Below are 12,186 nucleotides of genomic sequence, written 5' to 3'. Positions count from 1 at the left end.
GTGATGATAAATTATCTTGGACTATCCTTGTTAAGGATTCATCCAACCTGCAAGCTATGTGTCATGGCTATCATATGAGTCATTTTACTTTTCACTGATAAGATAGACAGCATTGTTGTGGATAACTGGCTAGCTGAAAAAGTTCACATAGACATAGTCCAGCTGGCTGGACAAAAATGCACATCGCTCTCAGCTTATCTGAAGTAAAGCAAAAGTTACACAATAACAGGAAGATTGCTGTGGGAAAAGAATGTTGCAGGTGGGAACAGATAACTACAGAAGAGAAACTAGGGGCGGGCTTGCTATTTAGGCAACTAACCAATAATGAGCTTAACTTTTGTAATACGTATGAGCTAATTATAAGAAGGCATAAAAGGTGACTGTAAGGGACAATAAACGAAGTCTGCTGATCACTCATATTGAGCGACTGTGTCTTCCCTCCGTCGCGACAAATGGCGCCCGAACAGGGACCCTAGAGAGGGCTGAACCTGCGAGCCACGGTTCGACGGAGATTCGGGTACCGGTCCTGAAAGCAGCGCAGGAGGCGGAAGGGCACAGTCCCCGCGCCCGGGAGCACCTACAGAGGGTCCCGCCGGCCACGCGTCGCCGAAGTCTCGCAAAGGCTGCAACAGCGCTGACGACGGTATGGAGAGACAAGCGGCGTACGAGTCGCTCATTTGCTTTTTAGAAAAGCGGAGCGTTCGGGACATAGATTGTAACAAGGCATTACCCGGGTTATTAGCGTATGGGATAGCATCCGGGTCCCCCGCGGCAGCGGCGAGCGGCGGCGCGGCCCGGCAGGCCCCTTCCCGGCCGCGGTTTCTCTCCAAGGCGGCACCCCCACCCCCACCCCCCTCCGATCGGCGCCATGGCGATGCAAGCGGCCAAGCGAGCTAACATCTGGCTGCCCCCAGAGGTCAATCGGATCCTCTATATTCGGACCCTGCCGTATAAAATCACAGCGGAGGAAATGTATATGTTTGGGAAATACGGACCTATTCGACAACTCAGAGTTGGAAACACTCCTGAAACAAGTGGAACAGCTTAAGCTTCTCAAGGGAAAATACGGAATTGATTACAAACCCACCAAAAAAAAGTGCTTCAGATGTCCCCTACAAGAAATGGGTTTCTGCTTTGAACTAGCAAACATCTCTGTGTTTAAAAAGAAGCCTTTTTGCCTTGATGGAGATAATTTATTCTGTATTCTGTATTTATGCTGTATTCTGAATGTGGAAATTGGTTGGGACTAGGAGGCTGGCTTAAAGGCATTTTGCAAACGGGATTATTATTTTTGATCATTATTGTAATAATAGTTTTTTGATCAAAACCAGCCAAAATTATTTGTAAGCATTAGGCATATCTGAAGAGAATGCCTTTATTTGAATCGGCAGTTAAGGTGTAGTTTAGTCTGATGCTGTGGTTTTATCTGCTCCTGGTGAATTTTTGAAGTGATGAAATCAGAGATACAAGGTATACTAAGAGTTATGAGGTAATAAGGTAATAATCTAAGTAAGGGTGCTGTCTTTTATATCTACAAGTGCAATATGCTTTTATGTAGCAGAGAGAAACTTTAACAATAATGTTGCTTGAGCGAGATGTGCATGTGACAACTTGGGAAAAGGGATATCACAACTGGAGTGCAACAGTGTTTCTATGTCTGGCAGAGTGAAATCTTTCAAGACCTGAGTTTAGACAGTCTAAAATAAATTGTTAGTATTCAGAAAACCCATCTTAAGCCTCTTTTGCTTACATAGTGTTATGGAAGTCAACTGCTATTGTAGAGAATTAATGATTTTTTAATACATATTAACAAATACTACTATTTTCACTTGAGGCAGTTGAGTGAGAAATACTCACGTGTAGCATTTGAGGGAATGTCAGCATAAATCGCACTTACAGTAAGACTGCATTTTTAATTACTGTACTCGTTAAGATTCGATGATGCCATAAGGCTAAGGCCTTTTATCATGGATTGGTTCTGAACTAAAAGGTGTGTGTGAGAGAGGGGGGGGGGTAAGAGATAGGGTAGAGTTTAACAATTGTAATAGTCTGTTTAGCTGTTTAGGGTAAAAGTTGCAAAATTTAAGCTGTTTGCCAAATCTTACACGGTTTGCTTGGGTACTGTGATAAGGTGTACGGGAGTAAAGGGCTTCATGACCATATAAGTCCAAAGAAAGATTACAACCTTGCAAGAACAAGCCAAAGCTGGTTCTGCGGTTTGGACAAAGAGCAGGATGTTACTGAGCCTGCGCCAGATGTGGGGGTCACGAGGAAGACTCACCTGCCTTCATCCTCAGGACCCCTGACGACCACCACCAGGGGACACTGCGCAAACTCAGTCGGGAGAGAGATATGGAAATGACTTGCAGAACTAATTTTAATACAAAGCGGGGATAGGTAATGCATATGTATAGGCGCATTACATAATATTATGAATATGTAATGAGTTGTCTTATAAAAACAGAGCAAGTTTTCGTATCAGGCGCGCACGGTTTTGGCGGGACTACTCCCCCGTGCTGCCCAGCGCTGAATAAACATACCTACTTTACAATCTTACAGATTGTGGAGTCTGCTCTCCGCACGTCAGTTTTGGCGAGCCAGCCAGGAGGATCTCCACTCGGCTGCGGGACCGACTGCGGAGCGGACGCTCCTAGGCGCGCCCCGAGCATTTTACTCGGAGGAGTCTCCGCTGCCAGCCGATCACCGCGGGAGTGGACAACAGCCTCTTGAAGCTGCGGATTTAACGGTATGTTTAACGAAGGGATTTAAGCGTACGCACATTCGGGGCTGCTGATAAATCGCGCAGAGACGTCTGGCGTGCAGCATAGTGCCCGTGGGTTGGGTACCTGTAGGGTTTGGGACTGCAGTTTGGGACTGCAATTGGGAAACTCGCTGGCCGATAGAGCGGCCGGTAGCGATCTCGGGGATAGATCGACTGAGTTTGAGGTAACCGCTGTATCCCATTGTTGGGAGCCAGGATGGACCTGCTAATGACCGGTATATGAGAAGCAGGAGAAGGGTAAGCGAGCCTCTTGTAATTTACAAGATATTTGCAGCTGCTAGAAGGTTGTTAACTGGAGCGATGCTATGTTAGATTTCTTTTGGTATTGATTTTGGTTATGGCAATAAGGCATTTGGAATAGACTACCGATTTGAATTTGTCGAACCATAGTGTTTGTGTGAAGTGATGTGTGTGTGATTTTCTCTGAGTGCATGGACGTCCGTGAGAGTGGAATTGAGTGAGAATAAGTGAGAGTGTGGCTGACAGGCGTGAAAAGAGAATTTAAAAGTCAGTTTAAATCCCTTAAGAGTATATTGAAAATGGGTAACACCCAAGGAGGGATACTGAAAAAAGTCCTCTGGGTTGTATACTCGCCCATTGGAAGGATATTGTAGGGAAGGGAAGCACAGAAAGTAAAAAAACCCTCATTAAATATTGTAATCAGTGGTGGCCATTGTATAAGTTAGAGGGCGAAGTTAAGTGGCCATTTAATGGAACATTGGATTATAATACTTTGTTACAGCTTATGCTGTTCTTGAGAAGAGAAGGGAAATGGGATGAAGTATCATATGCAGATATGTTTTTCACTCTGCGAAACCATCCGGAGTGGCAAAGGGACTGTGGGATAATACCCCCACAGGACCCTATGGTACTCTCATTGGAGCGAGAAAATAAAGGGGGTAGAAGTAAACTAAAAAGATGCTGTTCTTCCTGCAGCATTGGGCAGAGGTGTACAAAGGCAGACAAAGTTCACCAAGCCCCAGAACAAGACTTAGATGACTTGTTTAAACCTCCCCCCCCCCGGGCACGGGACAAGGATGTGGATTCAGAAGGAGCTTTTAATCCTCCTGATAGCCCTGTATCTTCCCACACTCGGCAGAAGTCTGCCCTGACTACTTTACAAGCACCCCTCCGAGAGGCGGTGGGGCCAGATGGTGGAACAATGCTAATTAAAGTGCCTTTCTCCACTGCTGATTTGGGAGAGTGGAGAAAGATTGCAAAGGATTATAGAAGTGACCCGATAAGTGTAGCCAGGCATTTCCAATTTATCGTAAAACAACACAATCCCGATTGGAATGATATACAATTATTATTGGAATATTTGACTGAAACTGAAAAACAGCTAGTTCTGAAAACAGCAGGAAATTTGGCCGAAGATCATTATAAAATTACAGGAGGGGATGTTAAGGAATATTTCCCCCTCCAAGACCCAAAGTGGGATGCTAATAGATCGGCACATATGCAAAGATTACAGGAATATCAGGAATGGGTTTCGAAGGGAATGGAGAGAGCAATTCCCAAAACTATAAACTGGTCAGCTTTATATGCAGTTAAGCAAACTCATTCTGAGTCCCCGTCTGAGTTCCTGGATCGGCTGAGGGATGTGATGCGTCGTAACACGCCGCTGGACCCTGGGTCTGAGGTAGGGATCCAGCAATTAGTTTCTTTATTCCTGGGTCAATCTGCAGGGGACATAAGGCGAAAACTTCAAAAGCTGCGTTCTACAGAAGGTAGAAACTTAGAGATATTGTTGGATGAAGCGTGGAGGGTGTTTAGTAATAGAGAAGAAGAATATCGGCGGGGACAAAAGAAATTGATAGCTGCCATTCAAGAAAAAGGGGAACGGAGAAGGGGTAGGCGAGATTCGTCTCGATTGGAAAGGGATCAGTGTGCTATGTGCAGGGGCTTTGGTCATTGGAAAAGGGAATGTCCTAGAAACAGGGAAGGGGGTCGGAAAACCTCAGCGAATGTGAAGATAGCCAATGTAATAGAAGACTGACGGGAACCTGGGGAATCTACCCTAGCGGATCCACTGGTTACAATTAAGCTAGGGGAAAAGCAGCAGCAAGTGAAGTTTTTGATAGATACAGGAGCGACATATTCGGTTTTAAATCAAGCCTTAATTCCTTTAGGAGATGATTACGTTGTAGTACAGGGAGCAACTGGCCAAAGTGAAAAGGCGTATTTTTGCAAACCTTTAAAGTATAAATTGGGAAAGCAATGGGGTATCCACAAGTTCTTATATATGCCCAACTCTCCAAAGGCACTTTTGGGGAGAGATTTGTTGGAACAATTAGGAGCAAAGATCACGTTTGAAAAAGGGGAAATTACTTTGGAGGTAAAGGATCAACAATATACACAGGCATTAAGTCTAGTCCTAACTAGTCTCCCCTCAGAAGGGAAAATCGATGAGGAAATTCTGAACCAAGTGTATCCAGGAGTCTGGGCTACTGATGTGCCTGGAAGAGCGAAAAATGCTCCACCTGTTGAAGTTAAGATAAAGGAAGGTCAACGACTGGTAAGAATTAAACAATATCCTCTAAAGAAAGAGGACAGGGAAGGAATCCGGCCAGTGATAGAAAAATTTTTGCAGCTAGGACTATTAAAGGAATGTGAGTCTGAATTCAATACTCCTATATTACCTATTCGGAAGTCCGATGGGTCATATAGGGTGGTTCAAGACTTGCGCGCAGTGAACAGGATTACTGAGGATCTCTACCCAGTCGTGGCAAATCCGTATACCCTACTGACTGCATTGGCACCTGAATTAATCTGGTTTACTGTTCTAGATTTAAAGGATGCTTTCTTTTGCCTCCCTCTCCACGAAGCCAGTCAAAAGTTGTTTGCATTTGAGTGGGAAAATCCTAAAAGTGGTCGAAGGACCCAGCTCACTTGGACGGTGTTGCCGCAAGGGTTTAAGAATAGTCCTACCATTTTCGGCAATCAGCTTGCGAGAGACCTGGAATCCTGGGAAGCCCCGTCCGAGAAAGGAAAATTGTTACAGTATGTGGATGACATTCTGATCGCTACCAACACAGAGGAAGATTGTATGGCATGGACAGTGAGTCTGTTGAATTTCTTAGGGCTTCAAGGATACAGGGTGTCTAGGAAGAAGGCTCAGGTAATGCAGCGTAAAGTGAATTATTTGGGCTATGAAATCAGTGCGGGACAGAGAACTTTGGGGCAGGCCCGCAAAGAGGTGATATGCCAAACTAAAAAACCCCAGATGGTAAAGGAATTGCGAACCTTTCTGGGAATGACAGGGTGGTGTCGATTGTGGATCTACAATTATGGACTGCTTGTTAAACCATTATATGCGCTGACAGCGACTGAGCAGAAACACCTCTAATGGAATAAAGAGGCCGAACAAGCTTTTGAACAACTAAAGAAGGCTCTGATGTCAGCCCCGGCCTTAGGACTCCCGGATGTGGGTAAGCCGTTTCTCCTTTTCTCTCACGAGAAACAGGGCATTGCCCTAGGAATATTGGCACAGGAGCTAGGTCCGTATCGTCGGGCAGTTGGCTACCTCTCTAAACAGTTAGACGCGACTGCAAAGGGCTGGCCTGGATGCCTAAGGGCAGTTGCGGCTGTGATACTAAATATACAGGAAGCCCGAAAATTCACCCTGGGCCAGAAAATGACTGTTTTTGTGTCCCATGCAGTGTCGGCAGTATTGGAAGCAAAGGGTGGACATTGGCTATCTCCACAAAGATTCCTGCGATATCAAGCTGTAATAGTGGAACAGGATGATGTGGAAATCGTGGTTACTAACATTGTCAACCCAGCTTCTTTTCTCAGCGGAAACACAGGAGAGCCAGTGCATCATGACTGCCTAGAAACTATTGAAGCAACATACGCAAGTCGCCCAGACTTAAAGGATAGCCCCATAGAAAATGGAGAAAACTGGTTCACAGACGGGAGCAGCTATGTCCTGAATGGCAATCGACACGCTGGATACGCCATCACCACCAGTCAAGAGGTAATAGAGTCAGGACCTTTGCCCATGAACACCTCTGCACAAAAGGCAGAAATAATTGCCCTAACTCGAGCTCTGGAGTTGGCTCAGGGCAAAACTGTAAACATTTACACAGACTCAAAATATGCTTTTGGAGTTGTACACGCACATGGAGCAATTTGGAAAGAAAGAGGTTTATTGAACTCCCAAGGGAAAAATATCAAACATGCAGAAGAAATTCTGAAGTTACTAGAAGCTGTTCAACTCCCTGAGAAAGTGGCAATTATGCATATTAAGGCACACCAGAGAGTGAGCTCAGATTTGGAAAAAGGGAATGAACTGGCGGATAGAGAGGCAAAACAAGTGGCCAAAATGAAAATAAGAGTGGCAGGGGCTTTAATTCCTGATAGGCATATTTCCCTACAAGATAAACCAAAATATACTAAGGAAGATCAGAAACTCATTTCAGACTTAGCAGGGTCATATAATGAAGAGGGATGGGCTTATACCCCACAGGGAAAATTAATTGTTCCCTCATATTTACTGTGGCATTTAATACGGGAAGAACATAGGAAGAGACATTGGGGAATGGAGGCTCTGTATAAGCATCTGATAAAAGATATTGTAGCTAGAAACTTATATACCACAGTGAGACAGGTGACTCAACAGTGTGAACTTTGCCTCCAAACTAATCCAAAGAATACTCCCAAACTAGAAATGGGCCAGATTGGAAAGGGTAATGGGCCTGGACAGCAATGGCAGGTTGATTTCACAGAACTTCCAAGAAAAGGGGGGTACCGATATTTGCTGGTATTAACTGATACCTTTTCAGGTTGGCCAGAAGCGTTCCCAACCAGAACTGCCAAGGCTCGGGAGGTAACTAAAATACTAATACAAGAAATAATACCGCGTTTTGGGGTTCCAGCAACCATATCCTCTGACAGAGGACCACACTTTGTTTCAAAAATAGTGCAACAAACCAGCCACCATTTAGGTATAGATTGGCAACTTCACACCCCATATCGCCCTCAGTCGAGTGGCCAAGTGGAGAAAATGAACCACTTAATCAAACAGCAAATTGTAAAATTGGGACAAGAAGCAAACTTGCCATGGCCTCAGTCTCTCCCTTTAGCCCTTTTGCGTATACGGACAAGACCGAGGGCAAGGGAAGGACTGAGCCCTTTTGAAATTCTGTATGGACGCCCCTATGGAATACAAAAGGGGACATCAATGCAAATTGGGGACGAAATTATGACTTCCTATATGGTGGCATTGAGCAAACAGCTCAATAAAATTGGAAAACATGTAATTGGGACCCGAGGAAGGGGTCTGGATGGGCCTGTACATGATATTCAACCTGGAGATTATGTATATGTAAAGTCTCTTGCAGAAAAAACCTTGAAACCACAGTGGGAAGGACCATACCAAGTACTCCTCACCTCCTTCACAGCAATCAAAATTAAAGAACAGAATTCCTGGATTCATCATACCCGTGTGAAGAAGTCGCCACAAAAGCTTTGGACATCAGAAATTCAAGGGCCATTAAAGCTCAAGCTAAAAAGATAGGATGTGGGTTAAATTTAACATGATTCTGATAATTTTACAGGTGATAGACACAGCGGCCTGGCGAGAGAACTGGTATGTACAGGCGATTCAAAACATCACCAAAATTTTAAATAAAACAGATTGCTGGATCTGTACCCAAATACCAAGACATGCTGGTTATGAGATACCGTTAATAGGCATCCCACTGCCAGTTTCCCTAATGAACCGCCAAGATGGCTCCTTTTGGGGAAATACAATCTGGAGCACAGACCCTCAGGTTAAGTGGAGACGGGGACTAAAAATAACTGTTGAAGAGACCAGCATATTAGGGGATAACTGCCTGGTAAGTTCGGGAAAAGGGCTGTTTATGGGAGAACACCTAAATTGTAACAGAAGTCGTACATTAAATATGACAGGTAGAGATTTGGGATTTTTGAAATTGAACTATACCGGTCTCCCGACCCCACAAGGGACAGGGTGGTATTGGTTGTGTGGCACAACGGCTCATAAAGTCTTGCCCATAGGATGGCGAGGAGCATGCACTCTGGGAGGTCTGGTCCCCAATATTACTATCATTGACGGGTTAATACAACCCCCCATAAGGAAAAAACGAAACGTTGTAAATAACCCCCTCATAAACAGACCAACGAGTTTCCACAGTTTTGCGCGATGGTTCATTCCGTTTTTAGGGGTTAGTGAGTTGGAAAAGGCAATAATAAACATCTCAGCTGTAATAGAAACAGTGGAAAATAGAACAGTTGATGCCCTCCTGGCACTCCAGGAGGAAGTTACTGACTTATCGAAAATAGTATCACAGAATCGTATGGCCTTAGATTTGCTATTAGCCGTTCAAGGAGGGGTATGCACTGTGATCAATGTAGATTGTTGCATGTATGCAGATCAGAGCGGGCGAATCACCGAGGACCTCCAAGAAATAAGGAAACAAGTAAATATTCTACATAAAGTGACACAAGACAACACTTCTTGGAGTTTTTTTTGAATTATGGGAGAAATTGACATCCTGGTTGCCCAATCTAACATGGTTAAAACAATTCTTTGTAATGATCATTGTAATTGTCTTTCTATTTTTAATTATTAGTATAGCTGTCCGTTGTGGATTTTGGTGTTTTAAGGGAACTGGAAATTCCTATAGCGAATGGAAGAGAAATCAACTGCGACAAAAATTAGAATCTAATCAATACTTCGAGTCTGAGTAAAAGAATTTACTAATTTCTTTGAAAAGGGGGGACTGAGAGAGGGGGGGGGGTAAGAGATAGGGTAGAGTTTAACAATTGTAATAGTCTGTTTAGCTGTTTAGGGTAAAAGTTGCAAAATTTAAGCTGTTTGCCAAATCTTACACGGTTTGCTTGGGTACTGTGATAAGGTGTACGGGAGTAAAGGGCTTCATGACCATATAAGTCCAGCTTTATGACCATATAAGTCCAAAGAAAGATTACAACCTTGCAAGAACAAGCCAAAGCTGGTTCTGCGGTTTGGACAAAGAGCAGGACGTTACTGAGCCTGCGCCAGATGTGGGGGTCACGAGGAAGACTCACCTGCCTTCATCCTCAGGACCCCTGACGACCACCACCAGGGGACACTGCGCAAACTCAGTCGGGAGAGAGATATGGAAATGACTTGCAGAACTAATTTTAATACAAAGCGGGGATAGGTAATGCATATGTATAGGCGTATTACATCATATTATGAATATGTAATGAGTTGTCTTATAAAAACAGAGCAAGTTTTCGTATCAGGCGCGCACGGTTTTGGCGGGACTACTCCCCCGTGCTGCCCAGCGCTGAATAAACATACCTACTTTACAATCTTACAGATTGTGGAGTCTGCTTTCCGCACGTCATGTGCACACGTAGATATGCACATTTGTGTTATTTTCCTTAATTGGCTACAAAATAATATAATTAGGTTGGGGACTAGATCTTGGGACTTTGTCTATTACACTTCTGTTTGTTAAGGAACGTGCATAACATATAGCACCCATGTAGGCTTGGCTTGTGGCATAGTTGTCAAATTTAGCATAGACATTCAGACAGATAAGCAAGGTACTCTTCTTGTGTGTATCGCCTACAAGCCATTATGGCTTAGTGTGTAAATCTGTATGTAACTATTGAAAAATCCACTTATGAATGTATATAGCTTAGAACTAATTTTTTCCCTTTGTTAATTCTTTGATATCAATGAGGTATTCTTCAGAAAATGTATGGACTGGTTGGTTGCATAAGGGCAGTTGTTATTTGGACAGAAAATTGTTAATGGTCAGGGATTTTCCACTAAAATATTTGCAAATATTCCTAGTCAAACATCAGTTTGGTTTCTTTTTGGGTTTTGAGCTTGCATTAGTCCATGTTCAGAACTTTAAAATTACCTTTGAATTTCTTAAACTTTTTATATCACTGGAACAGAAAGAGCATCTAAATTAAAGCTTCAAGCTTAACTTTATTTTTCAAGTATTTCAGGAATTATACTTCTGAACTGAGATTTTATAAGTTGGCTGTGTATTTTCCTGTGTTAAAACGCTGTTATTGAAAATGGTCAACCAAGCCTATGTCGCCCAAAATAAAAACGGGGGAATTGTGGATAACTGGCTAGCTGAAAAAGTTCACATAGACATAGTCCAGCTGGCTGGACAAAAATGCACATCGCTCTCAGCTTATCTGAAGTAAAGCAAAAGTTACACAATAACAGGAAGATTGCTGTGGGAAAAGAATGTTGCAGGTGGGAACAGATAACTACAGAAGATAAACTAGGGGCAGGCTTGGTATTTAGGCAACTAACCAATAATGAGCTTAACTTTTGTAATACGTATGAGCTAATTATAAGAAGGCATAAAAGGTGACTGTAAGAGACAATAAACGAAGTCTGCTGATCACTCATATTGAGTGACTGTGTCTTCCCTCCGTCGCGACACATTGTTTTACCATAACATCAAGGATGTGTTACTTTTGTAATACTACATTTTACACCAGAACTGGTATAAACTCTGTCAGCACTTATCTTCTTATTTCCTGGAAGCAAAGCAAAGGAAATATTCAGAGCTATACTTGAACCCTAGAAATAAAAATGTGATTCCACCATTGTGTCCTTGCACCAATACCTATTTGGAAGTAATTTCCCTACATGGCTGTACACTGCAAGCACAAAAGATTTGAGATCTGAATTTTTGAGTCAGAATATGTGTGGCCTAATTTTCATCTGAACACTTGAGCTTCTGCCTTTTTTTTCCCCACAGATACCTGAAACTGGATTGGCAAAATGGCAGTTGCCTTAATCCCGCTGTTAAATGATACTGGTTAATCAGATGAGTATGAGTTATATAATTGTACCTTTTTTTCATTGAGGCCCTGAAGGTAAGTTTTGAATTACTCTGGTCACACTTTGCTTTTGAGACACTGCTGATCAAAATTAATTTTGTGAGGTGCCAGGAGCCAAAGACAACAGTAACAACCATTTCACTGTACATCTTGCCTGGCACTGGGTGTCAGGATTGTCCTGCTGACTCACTCTTTGAGCAAGTAAACCACAGGTTTATTTCTGTTGACTCATGGAGGCTGATGGGAGGTATTAGACTTTAGATTTTATTTCTAGAATTAAAAATAAAGCAAGAATAAAATTGTAAAAACAACGAAAGTCTTGTGTATTCATTCAGAATGTCAGTAGTGCTTCTACCTGATTCACAAATCAAAAGACCATGTATATATATGTATACACACACACATACATATATAATTTCGTCTCAAGCCCTAGCTTTTATATATTTGAATTTTTTTCTCCATCACAATTCTTAAAACAAAAGTATAGTGCTTGTCCCTGACCCCAGAAGCCAGAGCTAAAAGGAAATCCTGAGTATAGTGGAAGCTGTCAGCAACATATGCAGGCATGAATG

The 12,186-nt window shown here is 43.0% G+C and overlaps 1 protein-coding gene across 1 annotated transcript in view; it reads right to left on the bottom strand.

The window, feature by feature from the left end:
- LOC121080416 (ras-related protein Rab-3C-like) overlaps positions 1-12,186 on the bottom strand; it is a 184,877-nt gene that overhangs the window by 60,519 nt on the left and 112,172 nt on the right. The gene's annotated exons all lie outside the window — the stretch shown is intronic.

This window comes from Falco naumanni, chromosome W (assembly GCF_017639655.2).
Source record: "Falco naumanni isolate bFalNau1 chromosome W, bFalNau1.pat, whole genome shotgun sequence".
Classification (NCBI taxonomy): domain Eukaryota; kingdom Metazoa; phylum Chordata; class Aves; order Falconiformes; family Falconidae; genus Falco; species Falco naumanni.
Note: the sequence above shows the minus strand (reverse complement) of the source record. Positions and strands in the feature narration are given on the sequence as shown.